Source organism: Bombina bombina, chromosome 6, assembly GCF_027579735.1.
Source record: "Bombina bombina isolate aBomBom1 chromosome 6, aBomBom1.pri, whole genome shotgun sequence".
In the NCBI taxonomy this organism is placed as follows: domain Eukaryota; kingdom Metazoa; phylum Chordata; class Amphibia; order Anura; family Bombinatoridae; genus Bombina; species Bombina bombina.
Window position 1 is genome coordinate 622,773,116 of NC_069504.1, and position 15,972 is coordinate 622,789,087.

The 15,972-nt window shown below is 35.2% G+C and overlaps 1 pseudogene; it reads left to right on the plus strand.

Moving 5' to 3' along the window:
• Positions 1 to 15,972, plus strand: part of LOC128664536 (peptidyl-prolyl cis-trans isomerase FKBP4-like) — a 36,460-nt pseudogene that overhangs the window by 14,509 nt on the left and 5,979 nt on the right.

The following is a 15,972-nucleotide window of genomic DNA, read 5'->3' on the forward strand; positions in this document are numbered from 1 at the left end:
TGCAGGCATTAGAGAACTGACAAAGATGGCAACGTGTAATGGACTTTTATATGGTGAAGTAAACATGAGATGCACCATGGGACAATTTATCTGTACATCTGATTGGATAAAAGTTTGAAATATTGTTATAATGTCTGTGAGACCATCCTGACTCAAGTTGTGTTTGTGTGATGAACTCTGATTGGCCGTTCCTTAATGTTTCATATCTTAGTAACTTCCTTACACATACCGCTTGGTGGTGCTGTAACTTCATTTTTCATGTAGACTTATTTGTAACTCATGGGCCTGTCATGCGGATATGTGTGACGCAGATTTAATATCCGTGATCCGTGAAATATTAATGATTAAATACTCTTTAAAATCTCATCCTGTCACATTATTAATGTTGTAGACATTTCTCGGTTTAATAACGGTCTGTTTCTTTAATACAAATACACATTTAATATTGTATGTCTTTATTGTTCTTTAAATAAATTGATTGTGAAGTATTGACATTGCTCTATTAAATGTATTTATAATGCACATTGATTGTGTGCTATTGCGTGACATTACACTAATGTTTAAATATGCTAATCTGGTGTTTGAAGATGCGTTTCCCACGCAATATTTATTAATGTTAAAATTCCGGGAAGAATGTCAGTAACTTTGATAATCTGTTTATAAATGTTAAACTACAGCTTTGTTATTCGCAAATAAACCTCGAGCTTGTATTTCTCTGAAGTGCTCATATATGTTATTGTGCAATGGCGTCTTTAGTTTTAAAGAGACATTACAAACAATTGTATCAAATGATCTGTAGAGATAGAAGATTGTTTAGACTTTAAAATGTAAATCATTTTCTCTTAGTATTTATATATCCTCAACATAAGAAATTTAAATGCACATGGTTGAGCCAATCACATAAGGCATCTCTGTGCATCCACCAATCTTCATCTACTGAGCCTATCTCGATATGCTTTTCAAGCAAAGTATGTCAAGATAGGAAGAGAAGTAAATACACTATTTCAAGCTCTTAAAGGGACACTGTCCAAACAAATTTACCATTGGTGATTGAGCATGAAATGTTAATCAACTTTATTATTTAATACGATTATCAAATGTTAAGTTATCTTGTTATGTTTCTTTGAAAATCAATAATGATATTTTATATTACGGACAATTGTTTAATAAAAACCTGGGTTGTCCTTGACGATTGTTGCATCAATTATTCCAAACAATCAAGTTCTGTCCAGAGTACTGAAGCAAATAAATTAGCTATTTACTGCCTTATTTCTAAAGTAATGATAGCAACATCACAATGAGCATTCATAATATGAGACAAGTTTTAAAGTTGATTAAAATAGAATACTCATTCAGAATGTATAAATCATTGTTTTTTTAAATGGCTACCTTTAAGTATATTTTGAGTTCATGTCCCTTTAAATAAACATTTCACAATAATGCTTAATATATCATAAACCTAGGCACCTTCCTTTTGCTAAATGAGTCTAACATATGAGTAAAGCAAATTTAGATTAACTTCTAGATTGTTTTACACACTGACTGAAATATATTTATTAAATGAGGTATTTTTTAGCCTTCAGCGTAGAGGGACATTAAGCTATATGTTATGTATGCATTTTGTATCATAATCTTATATTTGACCAACTTAATATGTTTTGTTATTCAATCATTATATTGTAATTATATATATTCGTGGATTAAATACATCTCTACATAGGCTATTTTGATGCTGATTGTTGTTTGCATATAGATGCCTTATATCATTCACTAAGATATGTGCATTTATTTTTATTTTAACAAGTATATTTAAAGACTGAATGTAATTCTATAGTACATTCTAAATATGTTTAAATTCTTGTATGATATTTGTAACAATGTATACAAAATATACATTTTGAATGACCCCTTTAAGGACCCAAACATATTGTATTTTTATTTAACATTGACAAAATAAACTAAAGGGGAAATTACATTCTATATAGATATTTGATGTCTAACCCAAGAGGTAAGATTGTAATAAATACATAATATTACTAAGTATAGTTAAATGACTCCACTAGAAAATTACATAGATTAACCTGGCATCCAATAACTAATTATTAAAAATTATAAAGTTAAATGACCTACCATTTATAAATGTAATAATTGTAAAATATTTTCTAATAATGTTTTGAGATACCTAAGGAAGATACATGATCTTATACAATTCTTTTTACATTCAACAACACTGTCACTTTCATGTAATTGAACCACTTCACCTTATTAAATGTTAAAACAATCATAATATTAATACATATCCTAAATATTTTTAATATATACTTTTTCAATATAAAAGCATTGAAGAATATGACTCCCCAATTAATGTTAAAATATATCTTTTAATATTCTCTGAAGAATTTTATTTTCTACTATTAATGCATTATTTTCTCTTATGCATGTGCTTGTCAAATAGCCAACTACCAGTCATGGGAGTCCAAGTTTTATTTATTTACAGATTATATTGATATATATTAGAATCTGCTAAAAAAAAAATATATATTTAATAGAAAATAAATAAATATTCCATGAAGTCATCAGATGCCAATCTGAAATGACAAATAATAAAAATGGAACAAAGTTAATACACACGTTGTAAAATATTCATAAAATACATTTAAAATCATATGGTGTCTATGCTCTAACTTTGATCAACATTTTTTAAAGATAATCATTACATTCATTTTAAATTAATGAAATACATACACCATTATATTGTTGATTAAAAATAATATTTAAATTTCAAAAATTAAATTTATACATAATAATGTATATCACATGTAAACAATATATGTATGCTGAACATAAATGTAATATTTCATGTCCATTCAAATACCTCTATATCAACTATAATATGTATTCCTTTTTCTGATTGTGATCCCTAAATATCTAATTAAGAACTAAATATGACTAATGTATGTAAGCTACTAATATTCTACAGTCTTCACTAGCATGCATTGGTACACCAACCTGGACAATGCATGGTCTTTGAAAGTCAATTCAGGGGTAAACAGTTGATCTTCAATAGGTGTCTTATTCATCAGTTCATTAAATAGAGGACTGGGAAATACCATCTAAAAAAGTAAAATCATCTAAGTGTCTGATTGTGATCCCTAAATATCTAATTAAGAACTAAATATGACTAATGTATGTAAGCTACTAATATTCTACAGTCTTCACTAGCATGCATTGGTACACCAACCTGGACAATGCATGGTCTTTGAATGTCAATTCAGGGGTAAACAGTTGATCTTCAATAGGTGTCTTATTCATCAGTTCATTAAATAGAGGACTGGGAAATACCATCTAAAAAAGTAAAATCATCTAAGTGTCTGATTGTGATCCCTAAATATCTAATTAAGAACTAAATATGACTAATGTATGTAAGCTAATAATATTCTACAGTCTTCACTAGCATGCATTGGTACACCAACCTGGACAATGCATGGTCTTTGAATGTCAATTCAGGGGTAAACAGTTGATCTTCAATAGGTGTCTTATTCATCAGTTCATTAAATAGAGGACTGGGAAATACCATCTACAAAATAGAAAATCATCTAAGTGTCTCCAATAGGATGTCTCCACAGCCTTATTCTATCAAATAGTTTGCACTTACCATGTGAACATGTCTTTGTATGGTTTTCAAGGTCAGCAGAATTTAAATATGCCAGACATGATCCCATTGGTATACTTCAATTTCAATCTTGGCTTTTTCCCCACTGTCAGTCTTGGAAATCTTCACTGTCAGGCTTCAAATTGTTCCCTTTCAGTCTTTATATTAAGTCATCTCCCTAATGTAAGAAATTATATATAAAGATTTCATACAAGTGTGTGAATCAGTTCTGTACCCCTCTCCCACCCCCCATTTCATAATAAATATCTATCACTAGCTTACTAAGCCTGTGTATGAACCTGTGTTATTTTCTATCAAGTGTGAAGATGAGTCATATTGAGCAGAACAAACCTCTGTGTGACATTGAACCATAGTCATTCTAGAGTATCCCTTTCTGATTATGTACATAAGTAATGTGTAAACAAAGTTATATTTTTAAAAATGTATGCCATATTATGTATTTGTGTACAAATCATGCCAGCAACAGTCCATACATTTCTACTTACCATCTGATGTCCTCTATAAAAACCAGGTGGCAAAGACTCGCTATAGGACCCAATGCCCAGAGCATCACCTATATTATGAGAAATAAATATTATTATAACATTTTATCAATACTAACATGTTTGCACAATTCTCTACTTGTCATTTCCCTAGAGTTCACATCTATTGAAAATACTCCAGTGTAACTTCTATTATTTACCGTCTAAAGTGGCGGTTGATGACGTCTGCTCTGACATCAAGTCCCTCGTCCTGGAATTCCCCCTCTAGAACAGGATCATCCTCCTCATCTCTGAGGAGGTCTCTGTCCACCGGGACGGCCTGCAGCATCCCAGCCCGCTGTGCAATATTATGCAGGACGCTACAGGCTACAACGATCTTAGCCACCTTCTTTGGGTTGTACTGGAGTGCTCCTCCAGAACGGTCCAGGCACCTGAATCTCATCTTCAGGAGCCCGAACATCCTTTCAACCACCGCCCTGGTTCTCTTATGAGCCCTATTGTAGCGCTCCTCAGACACATCAGTTGGGCTACGCAAGGGGGTAATGAGCCAAGGCCGGCTCATGTACCCAGAATCACCTATAAATTTAGAACAGAACATAATTCAAACAGAATACTTAAACTAGTATATTGTTGTATAAATATATTTTTTAAAAACCATAATCCATATTAAAAGTTGTCAGAAACATAAAAAAAAAAAAAAAAATTATATATAAATCTGTATCTAGCCATTTCATCGAAGACATGCTACATATGCGTATTTCTCCTAAACCAAACCTTGTGTAAAATGCTAACTACATGTTTACATTGCATTCTCTATATGAACACTTAAGGTAAGACATGCTACATATCTGCATTTCAATAAAACTAGACATTAGCAGAAATAGACAATGACAGGGTTAAATTGAATGAGATAATATCTTGCCATTTCATCTAAGACATGCTACATATGCGTATTTCTCCTAAACCAAACCTTGTGTAAAATGCTAACTACATGTTTACATTGCATTCTCTATATGAACACTTAAGGTAAGACATGCTACATATCTGCATTTCAATAAAAATAGACATTAGCAGAAAAATAAAATGACAGGGTTAAATTGCATGAGATAATATATTGCCATTTCATCTAAGACATGCTACATATGCGTATTTCTCCTAAACCAAACCTTGTGTAAAATGCTAACTACATGTTTACATTGCATTCTCTATATGAACACTTAAGGTAAGACATGCTACATATCTGCTTTTCAATAAAAATAGACATTAGCAGAAAAAGACAATGACAGGGTTAAATTGCATGAGATAATATCTTGCCATTTCATCTAAGACATGCTACATATGCGTATTTCTCCTAAACCAAACCTTGTGTAAAATGCTAACTACATGTTTACATTGCATTCTCTATATGAACACTTAAGGTAAGACATGCTACATATCTGCATTTCAATAAAAATAGACATTAGCAGAAAAAGACAATGACAGGGTTAAATTGCATGAGATAATATCTTGCCATTTCATCTAAGACATGCTACATATGCGTATTTCTCCTAAAACAAACCTTGTGTAAAATGCTAACTACATGTTTACATTGCATTCTCTATCTGAACACTTAAGGTAAGACATGCTACATATCTGCATTTCAATAAAAATAGACATTAGCGTCGGTAAATAACAAATGGTTAAATTTAATCCTATAGCTGAACATGACGCTAACAGTTAAAAAATACAGGGGCAATTGTCAAAATAATTAACCATGTTGTGCACAAATACTCACCAACGAGATAACCAGGGGGCATTTGTCTTTCCTCAAACTGTCTCCACAGGGACGACAGAGAGAGGATGCGGGCATCATGACAAGCACCTCCAAAATTCGCATACACATGCATAATCCTCATCCGTGCGTCACAAACATACTGCACGTTGAGGCTATGAAAATGTTTGCGATTTCTGAAGGGCAAGTCATCAATTGGAGCACGCAGCGCAATGTGGGTACAATCAATGGCTCCCAAGACATTGGGCAATTGAGCAATATCAAAGAATTCCCGCTTCAGGCGCCTCCAATCACCATCATTCTGTGGGAATCCTATGTATTGCTTACTGATACGTACCATGGCGTTCAGAAAGTTATCAAACACCCCAGAGAATGTACCTTGAGCCAGGCCATGCATGTACAGTTCTCCGGATTGAAAACTCCCGGAGGCCAGGACGTATAGACAGCTTAGCATCTTACTCATGGGGGGAACAGCAGTCCTTATTTGTATACGTGGCTCCAAATGAGGTTTAAGAAGCTCGTAAAGGCCAATGAGCTGTTCGCGATCGAGCCGATACTTATCAAAAACCTCAAAGTCACTCATGTTTTCCAAGGTGGGTCTCACCCTGTAGACACGAGGACCTCGAACCAGACGACCCCTTCGTCTCGGTCTGAGCCGCCGAGGCTGCCTGATTCGACCAACAGCTAGTTCGCCAATAGCACCACCAGCAGCGTCTACCATGTCATCGTCATCCATCTTTCAAAACAGCGTAACAAGGTAAGCACTTGATCTGATGTGGATCACAAGTGATGCATTGGCCATGTTGTTTGGGGGATTTATAGTACAATTAGTCCAATGGTAGTGAGTTTGTAATGATTGCTGATTGTATTCACCTGTTTGTATGTGAGCGGCGCGAATGCTTTCACAGTGGGCGTTTATTTGTTGTTTGCTGAAATGTTAGTTTCAAACAATGATTCTCAATGTGAAAGTGTCAAATATCACACATACAGTGCATGTTTGTAATGTTTGTTCATATGCGTAATCAATATTTCTTAAACGCGATCTTATAGTAACAAGCACACGTCCAGGCTAACATGAATGAAAGTGCATAGTTGTGTATAATGTGCATCGAATGTGATCGATCAATGTTGCTGCAATATTGTTTGTAAATGATAAAGGAACATCTGCCATCTGTAGGATTGTATATATAAGTTATTGCCGAGCTGTCAATATTGTATGCGTCCCTTTAAAATCGCAATAATAATTCAGAACTTCCCGTCTGCCATCTGTAGTATTATATATATAAGTGATTGCCGAGCTGTCAATATTGTACGCGTCCCTTTAAAATCGCAATAATAATTCCGAACTTCCCGTCTGCCATCTGTAGTATTGTATATATAAGTGATTGCCGAGCTGTAAAATATTGTACGCGTCCCTTTCAAATCGCAATAATAATTCCGAAATTCCCGTCTGCCATCTGTAGTATTGTATATATAAGTGATTGCCGAGCTGTCAATATTGTATGCGTCCCTTTCAAATGGCACTAATACTGAATAACTTCCGGCTGTCATCTGTAGTATTGTATATATAAGTGATTGCCGAGATGTGAATATTGTACGCGTCCCTTTCAAATCGCACTAATACTGAATAACTTCCGGCTGTCATCTGTAGTATTGTATATATAAGTGATTGCCGAGATGTGAATATTGTACGCGTCCCTTTCAAATCGCACTAATACTGAATAACTTCCGGCTGTCATCTGTAGTATTGTATATATAAGTGATTGCCGAGATGTGAATATTGTACGCGTCCCTTTAAAATCGCAATAATAATTCCGAACTTCCCGTCTGTCATCTGTAGTATTATATATATAAGTGATTGCCGAGCTGTCAATATTGTATGCGTCCCTTTCAAATCGCACTAATGCTGAAGAACTTCCGGCTGTCATCTGTAGTATTGTATATATAAGTGATTTTCGATCTGACGATATTGTATGCGTCCCATAAAAATTGCACGAATACTGAATAACTTCCGGCTGTCATCTGTAGTATTATATATATAATTGATGTGCGATCTGACAATATTTCTGAATTGTCCCATTGAAATCTCCATAATAATGCTGTTCAAAAGTGTGTTTTACGTATATGTTGTATTGTAGTATTGAGTGTTAAAGTTCCTAAAGGGGCGGTACAGTGGTGAATCTGTGATGTGTATGGTTGAATCTTCTAATGACGTCATGATATTATTAACCTGCCTATGTAGTTGTGAAATCCTCATTGTGTTGTTGTATTGTGCTACATTGTTATTGTGTGCTGAATAAAATCTAAATGTGTGCTTTGTGGTTGCGTGATGGGTGATGCGTGTTATGTACATGTACGTATATATTGTGATTGTGTCCCACATATGCTGACTTCTATATAGCGGTCTGGCATTGTTGTTCCTTCCCATAAAGTGACATCTGTAATCTGGTGTAATGATGTTCTTGTTGTAGGTAATTCCTAATGGTTTCTGGTGATGGAATCATGATGTTAAAAGTACAGTAAAATCCATATGTTGTGTTTTGTGATTCCTCGAGAGAATGTAATGTGTTTTTCCCCCATCATTTGAATGCACATGTATGAGTGAATGTTAAAAGTAATGTATGTGCATCCATGAGTGATCATGTGTTAAGCCTATGTAGATATGCAGTTGCTGCAAGCATATGAGTTGAATAACAGAAATGCAATAATAAAGGTAAATGAGAGATGTTTCCCATTGTGTAGTGTTTGTGAATCCAGAAATGTGTATTGAATTTTATTTTAATTGTAAATGTAATTTTATTGAAATAATAATGTGTTACTAGTGATGGGGATTTGTAGTTGATGTAATCTAAAAGTGTTAAAAATATTTATGGTGTGGTGAATATTTAATATTAAAAAACATAAATCCACCATAGGGAAATAGTCATTTCTTGATCTATTTATCATAGCTGGGTCTAACGCATAAAAGCATGTATTTTCTAGCGCTGGTATTTGGAGTTTTTCCGTCTACGCTATTTGCGTGCGTTAGGGAAATGAGGGTTTCGCGTGCACGAGCACGTCTTCCCAATAGAAGTCAATGGAGGCTCCAAAGATTTCTATATTTTTTTTTCTAAGACTGGTTTTCCTCGTAAAGTGAGTGACGTCATGAGCTTGTGTGAAAAAGTAACTAAATCGTGTTCTTTTTGTAATAAATAAATATTTTGTGTATGTAATGTGGTGTATATTGTTTGTATGCATCGATGAGTGTATGTTTGTGATAATGTTATTCGTTAGATGTAGGTATATGAGGGTCTTTTCCCGTATGTCCATGTAAGTCAATGGGAAAATGGATTTGTGTGGATTTTTTTCAAACACCCGAGATCTCGCAACTTTAATCCTTTGTATTTTAAAGAAAAAATAAAAATTCCGAAAAATAAAGATAGTGTTGTGTTTGTATGAGTGTAAGTGTACTTTGTGTAATATTTGTTTTGTGATTCGTGGATGTTTTTTTGTGCGGTATATGTTTACTACTGGGTCTGAGGTGGCGGTAGAAAGTTGAGCGTTAGGTGTATTTTGAGTCGCGGTAAATAAACTCTAAATACCGGAGTGCGTAAAAAACCCGCGTTAGGAGCCTCTAACGCTGGTTTTGACGGCTACCGCCGAACTCTAAATCTAGGCCATAGTTTTTACTGACTTTCTACATGTTTCCAACTGTGTAGAGTTATAGAGGCCTATTTATCAAGTCGTCAACCGCAAATACGCTGGAATTCCGCAGCGTAATTGTGGAGAGCCTAATTCCCCTTAGTTATCAAAGCCTACAGACCGACAAAATCAGCCAATAGAATGCGAGCTCAATCTTATTGGCTGATTGGATCAGTCAATAGGATGAAAGCTCAATCCTATTGGCTGATTGCAACAGCGAATAGGATTTTTTCAACCTTAATTCCGATTGGTTGATAGAATTCTATCAGCCAATCGGAATCTAAGGGACACCATCTTGGATGACGTCATTTAAAGGAACCTTCATTGTAGAAGAAGACGTCGAACGAATAGGATGCTCTGCATCGGATGTCTTGAAGATGGAGCCACTCCGCGCCGGATGGATGAAAATAGAAGATGCCGTCTGGGTGAAGACTTCTGCGGGCTTGGATGACGACTTTGGCCGCTTGGATGAAGACTGCCGGCTTCTTGGAGGATGGATGTTGGATCTTCAAAACTGTAAGTGGATCTTCAGGGGTTAGTGTTAGTTTTTTTTAAGTGTTTATTGGGTGGGTTTTATTTTTAGATTAGGGGTTTGGGCTGCAATAGAGCTAAATGCCCTTTTAAGGGCAATGCCCATCCAAATGCCCTTTTCAGGGCAATGGGGAGCTTAGGTTTTTATTTGGGGGGTTGGTTGTGTGGGTGGTGGGTTTTACTGTTGGGGGGGTATTTGTATTTTTTATTTACAGGTAAAAGATCTGATTTATTTGGGGCAAAGCCCCGCAAAAAGGCCCATTTAAGGGCTATTTGTAATTTATGGTAGGCTAGGGTTTTTTTTATTTTGGGGGGGCTTTTTTATTTTCATAGGGCTCTTAGATTAGGTGTAATTAGTTTAAATCTTTGATTATTTAATTTTTATTTTGTGTAAATTAGTGTTTTTTTTTTTTTTGTAACTTAGTGTTTGTTATTTTTTTGTAACTTCGTTGTTAGTTTTTTGTAATTTAATAATTTTTTGTGTAGATTTAAATTATTTGAGTAGGGTTAGGTGTTTCAACAGCTTTAATACCTAAATGTCGCGATATGCTAGTGTACAGAGATGTTATGTCTGCTGTGTTCCAACAAAAATCATTTTGCCATTTCCAAGTATCCAATGTGTGAAGTAAGTGTGATGTGTCTTGTAAATAACTAAGTTGCCTCTTAGTTATGGGTTGGAGGACAGAATCCATCCATTCACCTAGTGGTTCTAAAAGTGAGCCAATACCGACCATGATCTGTCTACCTGATGGACAGGATTTGTCCTTGTGAATCTTAGGGACATGGTGGGAAATTGGTGTGATCGGATTGTCAGGGATTATTGTCTCACGATCCATTGCATTAAATACCCCTATCATGATACCATTATCAATGAGTTTTGCCATATCTTTTTTAATTTTAAAGACAGGATTAAATGGAAGTTAGTGGTAAACAGTAGTGTCAGAGAGCTGTCTATGAGCTTCCTGAAAGTAAAAAGATTTATCCATCACAACGATACCGCCACCATTGTCCGAATTCCTTATAACTATCTCTTCATTATCTTGTAGAGATTTGAGTGCTGCACATTCTGTGCATTCAGATTTAGGATGACAGTGTCCTTGCCTGTTCTGCTTTGTTGTTCTAGCTTAAGGACATTATCTTGTACAGTCTTCTGATAGGCATTGATCATGGGGCCCCTAAAGTTAACATGGTACAATGTAGAACTATCCCTCTTGGGTTTCTGAAGTGTGTCAAATGGGACATCTGAGTCTACTTCAGGATTGTACAATTCATTAAGAGTGACAATTAGACATGCATCATCGAATGGTAAATGAGGTGTATTTGTACTCTGCTCAGTATCAATCCTAATGTTAGTATCCCTATCATCACTGGAAGTGATATCTCTATTTGATAATGCAAAAAATCCTTTAAAAGCTAGTTTGCATATAAATTAGTTTATGTCTAATAGGGTATTGAAACTAGAAAATCTATTTGAGGGGGCAAAGCCCAACCCTTTAGACAAGACAGATTTTTCAACATGACTTAAATTGTAGTGGGATATGTTATAGATACTTAGTCCATCTGGGATATCAATAGCAGAGTCCATTAATTCTGTCCCTTCTTCTTTTTGGACTTTCCTCCTGTTTTTCCTCCACCTTCTTCTGTGTTTCTTTCTTTGTCCTTTGTCCTTCGTGTCTTCGGATGTACTACTAGTAAGGTCACTTCCACTTCCTCCCCTGAAGACTCCTGTAAAAAACCACAAGAAGAAGGAGAGGAAGAAGGAGAGGTGGAAGGTGAGGAAGAAAAGGTAAAAGATCAAAGGAAGGAAAAGGAGCTTGCAGTAGTGTTAGCTTCTGAATCTGATGTTTCCCCCACTGAGGTGCTGAATGCAAATTTTTTAGTATCCTTCTTTTTAGAATGGATTTAGGCACATTCTTAGTGGGCTCATTCTGCTGCCTGGAATATTCTACACAGACAGTACTTGGTAAGATTAGAACCTATTGCCATGTTAATCTGTCCCAAAGTGGCCATCTTTCACAAACTCTTCTTTTGCAAAACGTTGTACATTCAACTTACGAAATAATGTTTTAAAACTATTTTGTATACAGAGCTTTTGAAGTATAATGTTTAATTAGCAAATATTTGCTAAAGCAAGAGTCAGACAGACAGCAGGTGATAAGCAAGCAAGACAAATCTCAGGATTCTGTATGTTACATTGAATTGCTTTAGTGCAATAATTTTACACTTTAAGAGACTTAAAAGACTTTGAGATTGTAATATAAATTGTTAATTTATATGTAGTAAAACAGCTCTGCAATACACTTTTATTGGACCATTTATAACTGTCCATAATTGACTCAGCACAGAAGGAAACCTAGGTTACAATATGGTGATATTGTCATTTAAGTCATTATTTTTTTTTTCTATTTTAAAAAGCTTTCTTTATATATCTTATAGATAATACAACAGATAATGCAATTAAGTCTCGTAGGAGGGAAAGGACCTTGCTCACTGGGGACCACAGGTCCCCACTTGTTAGGGTGGGTTTCCGGGAAACCAGTAAGTAATCCCGCTATTGAGGTGATAGCGGATGGATGGGGTGCTATTAGGTGACCATGTCTGATCTTGTCCCAAGATGAGAGGCATTCTAAAATTATAAGATTATCAATTTCAAGGTCTTACGACAGTGTGGAGGGGTCCTAATCAGGTCACGAATATGGATATGGTGAGGTAGGGAGGCTTGTTCAATATCTCTCCATTTGCTAGGTGTGTTCACAACCCCCCACTGAGAGATGTGTGTGAGCATCCGTCATTCGTAGTATTTGATGTTGGAAGGAGAGGCCAGTCCACCCAGGTGTTTAGGTCATTGTAAAGCTTTATGTGCAATTCTAGGTGTTTTGCCCTGCCAGATGTATTTGGTGAATTTGCTTTGGAATTGTAGTAGGAGATGTTTGGGGCTTTAAGAGGAAGGCAATTGAAAAGATAGTCGATTCTAGGCAGAAAGGACATTTTCAGGGTTGTAATGCGGCCCATCCAAGATATAGATTGATAGTCCCATTTATGTTTTAGGATCAAAGTTCCGCCAGTAAAGGGAACTAGTTATCACACAGCATCTGTGAGGAGTTATTAGATAATTTGACCCCCAGATGTGTGATATAGTTGTCTGTCCAGGTGAATTTATACTGGTCTTTAAGTTATTGTATGTAGTCCTGGGGAAAGCCCCAGGAATAGATCTCCATTTTAGAGATGTTTAATATATAAAAATAAATGTTCCCAAATGATTCCAAGATCTCCATAAGTCTAGGTATAGTTTTTGCTGGTTGTGCTGAAAACACAGTGATATCATCAGTGAATAACATGATCTTATGCATTGTGCAATGTAGGGTGATTCCCTCTAGTTTTTTTTCTAGCTGAATCTGTTCCACCAGTGGCTCGATGGCTAGGGCAAAAGGGAGATAAGGGGTATCCTTGTCTAGTGCCATTAGACACCAGAAAGGGTGGAGAGTGGAAGCCTGGATCCTTAAAGGGACACTGAACCCAATTTTTTTCTTTAGTGATTCAGATAGAGCATGCAATTTTAAACAGCTTTCTAATTTACTCCTATTATCACATTTTCTTCATTCTCTTGGTACCTTTATTTGAAAAGCAAGAATGTAATTTTAGAAGCTGGCCCATTTTTGGTGAACAACCTAGGTTGTTCTTGCTGATTGGTGGATAAATTCTCCTTAGCTTAGATGCCTTATTTTTCAAATAAAGATATCAAGAGAATGAAGAAAACTTGATAATAGGAGTAAATTAGAAAGTTGATTAAAATTGCATGCTCTACCTGAAACATGAAAGAAACAATTTGGGTTCAGTATCCCTTTAACCGTTGCTGTGGGTGTGGTATAGAGAGCCCGAATGGCCAAGAGGGTCTTGGTGGGAATTTAAAGGCTTCTAGGACTTTCCATAGGTACTCCCATCTAACAAAATATTAGGATACAATAAGGATTTGAGGGCTTTAAGCCCAGTGTAGAATTGTACATTAAGTATGCAAATAGTAGGTTAAAATAAACACTTTATTAAAGAAATGCATTTACACAAATATAACAATAATCTAAAGTTGGGTTTAAGGAAAGGGTATATCACAACAAGTTAAAAAACAGAATTAAGAAAATGCTTGGTAGCTAAGGGAAGTGTGGAGGTGAATTCTAGCACTTTACAGATTGTATAGGGTTGACAAAAATTACAAACACTCAATACAGGCACTCCTATGTGCTCAAAAGTGACCTCCTGCCTGCAAGGCTTTGTGGGGGTCACCCAGCCAGCCGATTTTTGACTACAATCCCTAATACTATTGTCAAGTAGCACTCCACACAGGGCTTAAAATAATTGCACTACGTATCGCACTTGGAACTTAGTCATGTATCCATTAATCTATTGCAGTTACAGTTCCGCAAAGTAACAAATGAATAGCTGTGGTGTACACACGGCGGCTATTAATTTGTTACTTTGCGGAACTGCAACTGCAATAGATTAATGGATGTGCAATTATTTTAAGCCCTGTGTGGAGTGCTACTTGATAATAGTATTAGGGCTTGTAGTCAGAAATTGTCTGACACATAGGAGTGCCTGTATTGAGTGTTTGGAATTTTTTTTCAACCCTATACAATCTTCAAAGTGCTAGAATTCACCTACACACACCCCTTAGCTACCAAGCCTTTTCTTAATTCTGTTTTTAACTTAGTGTTGGGCTTTACATGTTGAACCACTAGAGGATCGGTTGTGATATACCCTTTCCTTAAACCCAACTTTAGATTATTGTTATGTTTGTGTAAATACATTTCTTTAATAAAGTGTTAATTTTAACCTACTATTTGTAGTCCCCTCTAACCCTATCAAAGGCCTTCTCAGCATCTAAAGAGATAACTTAAAAGAGCCTGTTTAATCTTGCAAATTCACAGAGGACATTGAGGAGGCGTCTAGTGTTATCTGGACCCTCCTGGTTTAGAACAACGCCCACTTCGCCCGGATTGATAATATGGGGTAAGAGCTGAGAAATGCGATTCGGCAATCATTTGGAATAGATCTTTATTTCTATGTTAATGCGGAAAATAGGGCTATAGTTGAAACATATTGATGGGTCTTTGTTTAAAGTAAATTAATTTCATATTGGGGTTCAAATCTTTCTTCCTTTCTCTTCTAACATAAGAATTTGTTGGTACTTTTAAACAAAATATAATGTTTTATACAGTCTTTTAGAATGGTTTGTAATATTCTAAATGCTATTTATTTTTACTCTAAAGCAAGTGTCCCACAATGCTTTAATCACATTAGTTAATTTAAGCTTACAAATAATTTTAATGTAAACTGAGAATGTTAACTGCCAACAGATTCAAATGCATTTCTCTAGCTTCAGATTTATGGTGAAAATGAATTTGATACAATGGTTGCACAAGGAGGTAATGTAATGTTTACATTGTTCCACAGAGACATTTGAGCTGTCCAATCTAAAAAAAAAAAATCATTCTGTGAAGCAAAAGGGATTTTGTACAGTTTAGTAAAACAGAACTAAAGTGTTCAGTTTCTTATATATGTGGCTATAATAGACAGCTGTTTGACAAGTTAAAATAATATGAGAGCAGCTTACAGCAACAAGATGATTTGCTTCATAATATTCCCTAAACATATGTTTTGCTAGAAGTTAATTTAGGTTGAGTTATTTTGTTATAATTATAACTAATATGAATATCAAATTACCCAGGTTTAAATATAAATAACAATTATGCTATGAATCACACAATGAACTGTAAAAATATATGATACAATGAAAATACCTATACTTTAATTATTTCACTGTAAAAGTTCAGCTAATG